The sequence below is a fragment of the Musca autumnalis genome, unplaced genomic scaffold, assembly GCF_047663935.1.
Source record: "Musca autumnalis isolate F117 unplaced genomic scaffold, ASM4766393v1 scaffold_5, whole genome shotgun sequence".
Lineage (NCBI taxonomy): Eukaryota > Metazoa > Arthropoda > Insecta > Diptera > Muscidae > Musca > Musca autumnalis.
This window is the reverse complement of record NW_027412088.1, coordinates 115,882,242-115,891,691: the sequence shown is the minus strand read 5'-3', so window position 1 is coordinate 115,891,691 and position 9,450 is coordinate 115,882,242. Positions and strand designations below refer to the sequence as shown.

General features: G+C 34.1%; 1 long non-coding RNA gene across 1 annotated transcript; it reads right to left on the bottom strand.

The window, feature by feature from the left end:
• Positions 1-8,637: 8,637 nt before the first annotated feature.
• On the bottom strand, positions 8,638-9,013 carry LOC141387090 (uncharacterized). Its single transcript, XR_012408477.1, has 3 exons — positions 8,923-9,013; positions 8,786-8,858; positions 8,638-8,719 (listed from the first exon to the last, which is right to left on the bottom strand). It is a non-coding gene; the product is annotated as an uncharacterized lncRNA (long non-coding RNA).
• Positions 9,014-9,450: the final 437 nt, after the last annotated feature.

The following is a 9,450-nucleotide window of genomic DNA, read 5'->3' as shown; positions in this document are numbered from 1 at the left end:
TCTTGATATTTCTCATCTACGAGCATTGTAGTTTCAGAATCAGCAAAAGCTTCCGAGGTGTAAGCACCTTCCATTTAAATTTGTTAACGCACACCGTGTAATGTGACTAAAAATCCCTAGACCTGTATCGACCATTCTATACGGGATTGTTTTATAACCCAATTACTAAACACCACATTTAAGCAATTTCTTTAGGATAAGTAACCGATTATTCTGCCTTGAAAATACGGAAATTGTGCGGTACAGTTATATGGGGGCTATATCAAGATGTAATCCTACTATTAATAGAAACATATGTACAAACTTATAAAGTTCTATCTTAAATATTGCGATTTCAAAAGGCAAACGGACATTGTTATATCGACTTATTTTTATGCTGATCAAGAATATATATATATATATATATATATATATATATATATATATATATATATATAGAATTCATGATTATTGTCAAAAATTTAAAGGTATCAATATATACATTTGTAGCTAGATTACTGCGGTTTACACGGAAAACCCAAACAACGAGCCAGCAACGTGGACCGTCAGCTACGAGTAGTATTAAATATAATGTTAATATGAACAAGTAAAAAACGTTAAGTTCAAACTTTTTAGAAACTTTTTATAATTAGTTTACTTTAGTTTATGAAAGTACTAAGCTCCGCCATGATGTCCCTACCAAAACATTGTACTGTATTAACAATTTTCCGAATAATACTTTTGAATCCGAATTCGGTCCGAAAATGTGACAAAGAACCCACGAAATACAAACAATCGGGCTGTATCGTTACATGGGGGCTATATTAAATCATGAATCTATACCGACAATTCTCTGCAGGAATTTTTAATAGCTCTAAGGATAGATACCAAATGTGGCTAAAACCTTGCAAACATCGAAATTCGGCAGGTACCCTTCTATGGTGGCTATATCAAAACGTGAACCTAAAGTGACAAATTTGTTTGGGAAAGTTTTGTTCTCCCAAGGAAGAAAAAATACAAAATTTCAGCGATTAATAAAGGCGCTAAAACTTTGAAATACCGAAAACTGGGAGGTACCGTTCAAAGCTTGGACCTGTCTTAACGAAGACTGAATACGAAATTTTAGCCATTTCGGAGTGATAAAGGCGCTAAAACTTTGAAATACCGAAAATACCGCTCTATCGTGGCTATATAAAAACGTGGACCGATACCAAATATCCTACGAGTAATAGAAACTTCTGTCCCAAATTATAAATCTCTGTCTTAAATATTTGCCATCTGTATATTGATTTCAAAAGCCAAACATTATTTGTACTTATAATTTTATGCTGATTTAAAATATATGTACTTTATAGGGTCCCCGACAGATATTTTGATGTGTTACAAACGGAATGACAAATATTATTATACCCTACATCTAATGGTGAAGGGTATAAAAATGAAAAATGCCTTTTATTATATCATATTTATCATAATAAAAGGACTGGTGATTTTGTGATCAATAAAAATCTTAAAAAAAAACTATTTCTTAGGGAACCCGTTAAGCCGATTTTCAATATGAGTCGGTTAAAATCATTTTATTTGCATACTATGAAAGTAAGATCACCTGACCAGATTTCGCTAGACTCGCCTACATATTCATACATATGTAATATTGATAGCACATTTTCTAATTCAAACATACAGTGAGTGTCAAAAATATTCGGTTTTCAATTTCACCAATAATAACACCTTAGTATTTTCGAATCCCATACCCAATATTCAAAAAAAACAAATACTTAAAAAAATGTTGGTCCTGTGGCAATTAAAAAATGTATTTAACATGGATCCATGGCAACCCTATAAGCGAGAATAACAAAGAAGAAGTTGTTAACCCTGTTTTCTATGCGTCAAAAATATTCGGTTTTTGTAAATTTTGTTAAATATTTTGGCAAAAAACCGGTCAATATCGAACTTTTTCTGCAATATTAGTATAAATTTCAATAATTGCGAACAGAATCTTTGTTCCTGTGTGCAAAAATATCATATTTCATAGCAAATTATTAAAATTTAGGGCTAAGGAAAAACGCTTTCCTAGAAAGAGAAAACTGTTCATATATCTTTATAAAAACGGCAGGAATAAAGGGAATTATTGCTTATTTTTGAATATTTAGTCGAATACATTTGAAATAATGTGCAAAAGTCACGAAAATATAGAAATAATTGATTTCGTGAAACACATAACCCAGCCAAACCAAGGACTGGGAGGGAAGGTAGAGGAATCTCCTGAAAAATTACGGCTAAACCGCCCTTAATTTTCCCGAAATTGGTCACCGAGTCCTAAATGACTTTCAAAAGATAGAAAATATGCACTTACATTCCAAAAAAATCGAAAGGATAAAGCCTTTCATGGCCTTGTAACACATCACACACCATCGGCTTATTTACATAACCAAAAATCTAGTTCAAATTTCGCCTTGATGTACCTTCAAAACTTGATGTACATCAGAAACCTGGTGAAATGGAGTTAGTTTTGAATGTCTAAGCAGGAAAATCAGTATACCACCATGTTTCCGGCCTTTCTGTGTACTCCAACACAAAAAGTACGAAGGAGCTTATAGGAGACATGTATTTATCAATGACTTATGATGTGTTACAAGGCCACGAAAGGCTTTATCCTTACGATTTTTTTGGAAAGTAAGTGCATATTTTTTATCTTCTGAAAGTCATTTAGGGCTCGGTGACCAATTTCAAGAAAATTAAGGGCGGTTTAGCCCTAATTTTTCAGGATATTCCTCTACCTTCCCTCCCAGGCCTTGGTTTGGCTGGCTTATGTGTTTCACGAAATCGATTATTTCTATATTTTCGTGACTTTTGCACATTATTTCAAATGTATTCGACTAAATATTCAAAAATAAGCAAAAATTCCCTTTATTTCTGCCGTTTTTATAATGAAATATAAACATTTTTACTCTTTTCTAGGATAGCGATTTTCCTTAGCCCTAAATTGTAATAATTTGTTATAAAATATAATATTTTTGCACACAGGAACAAAGATTCTGTTCGCAATTATTGAAATTTATACTAATATTGCAGAAAAAGTTCGATATTGACTGGTTTTTTGCCAAAATATTTAACAAAAGTTACAAAAACCGAATATTTTTGACGCATAGAAAACAGGGTTAACAACTTCTTCTTTGTTATTCTCGCTTATAGGGTTGCCATGGATCCATGCTACATACATTTTTTAATAGCCACAGGACCAACATTTTTTTAAGTATTTGGTTTTTTGAATATTGGCTATGGGGTTCTAAAATACTGAGGTGTTATTATTGGTGAAATTGAAAACCGAATATTTTTGACACTCACTGTACATATGGTAACATGGGGCGCCTTCGCCACGTTTTTGTTCAAAATGTGCTCTTACCGACACCGTTACAGTTTTATAAAATATTATTTTTGGTACAAATATTAGAATATCTTGACTATAAGTTTTGATATATAAATGGTTACAATTATGTTTTTAAAATATTATTTTTGAGAATTTACAAAATGTCTAAAATGTGGCGAAGCCTCCCCACCCATTAGGCAGCTTCGCCATCGATGTTGAAAATTCACCAACGGACTCTAAAACCGTAATTGACCATACTTCTTCTTAAATATCAACATTATGCAAAAAAGAAACATGTTTTCTATTTAATAATCAAAAATTGTTATAAAATTCGCAAAAAGTAACCAATTCTAGCGGTTAATTGAAGTAGGTAGCTTGAATTTAGGTACACAAATAATAATATAACTAAAACAAGATACTTTTATGATAATATTTGATTTTAACTTCACATTATAGTGTGGTATATCTATGGTATAAAGAATTTAAGTTAAACATGACAAATTTCTAACATTAACCCGCCACGACCCTCTCATGGCGTAGGCGCCCCACCCCTTACGTATTTCATAATATTAATATATTGACATTTGCAATTGCTTTTCTCATGCGAAATATTGGGATTTATATTCTTCAGTAGTTGTCTTCTAACGGTACAAAATGTGTTTTTGATACCACAAAAGGTAAGGAAGATATCACAAAAAACACCCACCATAATTATTTTTCCCAATACCCTGAAAACACAAAACCGCGTGCGTCCGCTATCATACTTATGACACAACTGCCAACTTTTGGGAGATGATAGATCTTCATTAAACTCACAATTTTGCCTTTAACGGATTTTTTCTAGCACTTTTAGTTTGCGCGAAAATCGGTGCTGGCGTAGCCGCCCCAGTGGCGAAGGCGCCCCATGTTACCATACATACATTTATAAATAAAAATTAATCATATATTAATCATAAACAGTTATGAAATCGAAGTAAAAGGAACGCATAAACACCCGGATCGGATCAAATTATTGTCTTACATTGTATCAGGTCAAAATACATTTGAAGGTAGTTATGTACTTACATCGGTGTCAACATCTACAATCAAAATACTACCATATGAATGTGTAATGCCGACATGAGAAATATGCACTATCACGCAAACCATCTGAATGGCTTTCATCACACATTACCAGATCAACGAAAACAAAAGAACAAAAGCGCATGCTGCAACGACGAAAGTCAGTCAGCAAACCCCAAAGGTGACTACATCAACAACAGACAAGATAAATAACAGCTAGCATGCAACCAACAACATACACAAATAACCGCCACAGCAACAATACGATATCAGAAATGTCTGTCAAGTGCATGTGGCATGCATCAGCTGAACAATACGAATAGTATTTTCTGACACCTCTTTAAAGTTCTTTCGTTGCAGTCTGTCCCTCCCTAAGCAGGCTGGATAGAAGTGGTTCATCTAATGCATGTGTACCACACAAGTCGCGGTATTTGAAGAAAGATTGCAACAACAAAGAAACAGTAACTGAAAACATTCAAAACAAAATTGTTAGATGACGAAGAAAACAACAAACTCCACAAAACCTATAGAAGAAGTATCCATTCTAAAACATCGCCATCCCATTTCAAATCATCATAACAGACTTTTGGGAAGCTCATTGACTGGTAAAGAATAGATAAATATTTAATAACACCTTTCACGTATGGAGAGACATAACGTCTCTAGCAACATTTCTCATTAAAAACAAAAACAACAAAAAAGAATGATTTGTGTTCTTTTCTACTCATACACAAAGATTAAGGTTTCTTGGTGCATTTTTTACGATTAAAACAAAAATACTTGTTGTTCATGAAATTTGTATGTAGAATGTCTTGAATTTCATTAGCTGTAGTGCGATTCACTAACTCATTTTTTGAGTTAACGACAAATGTCGGTAAAATTAAAACACAAATTTATGAATAAAAAGTTCAAATAAAAGTTAACAACACTGTTGCTATCGGTAGAACTTTACGACTATTTTCTCTTGGTCGCTAACTTACCGAAAAATACCGTTCATTACCGAATTTATAAGCATTTTAATTTTACCGATTTTTGTCGGTAACTCAAAAAATGTGTTAGAGAATCGCACTACTGGTCTAATTGTAAAAAGTACTAATGTGCATCCGTATGTATGTTATAAACAAAAAATACTTCATCAGTACTATATGCGTAATATTGCCTTTCTAATAAAAAAGTCATATTTTTGGTCGATTCGGTTAAGTTCCCGACCCCAAGCGAAAGTGTTTCTGATAGATTTCCAAATAAATAAATGTTCATATATAAATAACAAAATGTTTTATTTATTTCACGTTAGAGTTGAGTTTGATATAGCACCCAGGTTTTAGCCTCATTATCATACTGAAATGGTACATAACTTTCCCCCAGAAATTTGTCAGTACTGGTCCACGTTTTGATATTGACCCGATATACATTTTTTCTACGAAAATTTGCAATTTATGTTTTCTAGTTGTTAAAAAACTTGTCCACAAAAATGTTAGGCATACGTGGATTCACATATAACGGTTTCTTCCGACCCGTTTTGTACAGCGGGTTCTCAGATGTAAAGGCCTGTAAAGGATTTTTCAACTAAAGTGGCTGTAATTTGGTATTTCGAATTATAAATGGGTAGAAAAACTCAACGCATCAATATAAGTTTTTATTTTGGTATAAACCATGTTCGTCTTCAAATCCATAGAGCAAACCTCAACTGTTCTAAAAATATATTTTTATACCCTCGCAGCCTAAAGGCTGAATATACCTCATAGAAATAATGGTTTTAGACCCCAAGTATGCTTGGAGGAAATCCGTTTCAAACAATTTGGAGTTGATTTAGCAATGTCCGTCCGTCTGTGTGATTGGTTTGTTGGAACGCACGATAACTTCCGAACGGATCAACCGGATTAGCCGATTGTGTTAACTGATTTGGCGTTCGTATTATTTTGTCGACGATGTGGGCCACCATAAAAGTTCAAAACTTTTCGCTTAGATTGTGCGAAGGTAGTTACCGATTTGGCCTATACTTTGCGCATCGTAAAATGTCTACTAGACATAGATCAGGTTCGAATAAGGACTATCGGTTTACTCCCACTCAAAATTTCGGAAAAGCATTGATTATGTTTGCAATAACTTGGATTGACTATTTTACTTGGAAACCGCAAGTCCTTCGAAATGGGAAAATTTTGTAGTAGGGAAAATTCTCCACACGATTGATCTGTATGATATCTTCGTAGGTTTTACCATTTTTGAGAAATAGAATTTCAAATTGGTACAATGCACTGATTGTATCGCGTCCTTATAAAATAATGCCATGAACGGTGCGACACTAACATTAAACGAAAACCGCTTACACTTGGGAAGTTTTTGCGCATTTTGAAACAGCAATGTTTATAGATGAATAAAATCCAAAAACAAGAAAAACTAGCTGGAGTAATTTTTAAATAAATCGCGGTCAAAGTTCACATTTTTAGGTTTTTAGGATTTTGCTTGGAAACGGCAAGCCCTGTCGAAATGGGACTATGAAAGATATTGTAGCGGGGAAAATTCTCTACAACTTGTTTTTAGTCTCATTTCTTGCGAACATGCGGTTTCCAAGCAAAATCGTGAAAACCTAAAGAAACCTTAAAAATGTGAACTTTGACCGCGATTTTTTCTTGTTTGTGGATTTTTCTCATCTATGGACATTGCTATTTCAGAATCCGCTAAAACTTTCCAGGTGTAAGCGGATTTCATGTAAAGTAATTCAAGGCCCACCGTTCATGACATTGTTTTATAAGGAGGCGATACAATCAATGCAAGCAAAATTGTGAAAACCTAAAAAAATCCAAAAAAGTGAACGTTGACCGCGATTTAATTAAAAAGCGCTCCGGTGATTTTTTTTTGTTCTTTATTTTTCTCATCTATGAACATTGTAGTTTCAGAATCCACAAAAACTTCCTAGGTGTAAGCACCTTTTTATTTAAAGTTAGTTCAGGCGCACCGTGGGGTGTATACCCTTTGATACGATAAAAATGCGCCTCATCGAAATAATGATCTTAGACTCAAGGCATGTTGGGACGAAATCTGTTCCAGACAATTAGATGTCGTTTTAGTCCTGTCCGTCCGTCCGTCTGGCTGGTTGGAACACACGATTTTTTTTATATTTTCACGAAACTGACTTTAATTGCGAAGATGGTCGTATCGGTCCACTACTTCGAGTACATCGACTACAAATCAAAAATAGCAAAAGGTCATTTTTTCGAAACGTCTACAAACGTAAATATTTAAATTCCTAAAAAGTCTCGATATTTCCCAGTAGAAAGTGTATTCAAGACATCATTGATGACTCGTGCACGACACTTCCAATTCGTTGAGGACTCTTTGCAGACAGTCCTTTGGGATCGTTGATGACATTTTCTACAAGTGTCCCAGTATTCATGCACGGCAGCTTGAGCGACAGGGTAAGCGAAGATGTCGTCGACGACGATTTAGAAGACTAAAATCCCCGTATTTTGTCGACGACTGTTTCACCGAACCTGTGTTGCTACTTCTCATCGATGACCCAACTAAAGACAATTTCGTTTATTTTGTCGTGTGTCACATTTTTATTTTTATTTAATAATAAAATATATTTTTACAAAATAAATTAGCTTATTAAGTAATAATAGTTAGCTCCCGTATATTCTGCAGTCCACCAATTTCTTCCAGCTTTACCACGCCTTACAACAGCCGGCCAAAGACGACCTCTCTTAATTTTTAGATTCTGTAAAAAGAAATGATTTTAAATGAATGTTGTGAATATTCACTGAATATTCTTAAATCTATATATACCACAGGCGTTGTATTTTACAGCCGCTGGAATTTTCAATGTTCTCCATGACTTCAACCTACATGCACCTACCCAGTAGAAAGTGTCTTCAAGACATCATTGATGACTCGTGCACGACACTTCCAATTCGTTGAGGACTCTTTGCAGACAGCCCTTTGGGATCGTTGATGACATTTTCACACAAGTGTCCCAGTATTCATGCACTGCAGCTTGAGCGACAGGGTAAGCGAAGATGTCGTCGACGACGATTTAGAAGACTAAAATCCCCGTATTTTGTCGACGACTGCTTCACCGAACCTGTCTTGCTACTTCTCATCGATGACCCAACTAAAGACAATTTCGTTTATTTTGTCGTGTGTCACATTTTTATTTTTATTTAATAATAAAATATATTTTTACAAAATAAATTAACTTATTAATTAATAATAGTTAGCTCCTGTATATTTTGCAGTCCACCAATTTCTTCCAGCTTTACCACGCCTTACACCAGCCGGCCAAAGACGACCTCTCTTAATTATTAGATTCTGTAAAAAGAAATGATTTTAAATGAATGTTGTGAATATCCACTGAATATTTTTAAATCTATATACATATACCACAGGCGTTGTATTTTACAGCCGCTGGAATTTTTCAATGTTCTCCATGACTTCAACCTACATGCACCTACATATTTAAAGAATAACTACAATTAATATTAAAGAATTTTAGTATATTTAGTCAGACTTACCATTTTCTACATAATGCAGTTTGTATCATTAAAAATTGTTTAATCAGTAACGCGGTTTCCGAATTTTATGACTTCATTATTTTACATTTACTACAAATCGACATTTTTTATATGAGAATAAATATGTATACAATTGTTTCAAAGCACACTTTTGAGCATTTTTTCGGTTTGTTGGCAAGACACAATGCAAGGTATGGCCATGCAAGTAGTCGTACATGACTATTTCATAGATTTCGTCAACGAATCGTCGACGAAAATGTCATCAACGATTCGATTTTCTATTGGGATATTTTGTTTGAATATTTTTTTTCTGGTGACACATTGCAACAAATTGTCATGCATCGTGTCGTGCACGACAATTTCGGAAATTTCATCAATGAATCGTCGACGAAAATGTCATCGAAGACTCGATTCTCTATTGGGTTTTATCGGAAAGTTCATACCATGAAACAACCCACAAAATTCTGAGAACCCCTTTAAATGTATAATTCTTAAAAATGGATATCGGTTGGGTGCCCGTGTCAATTC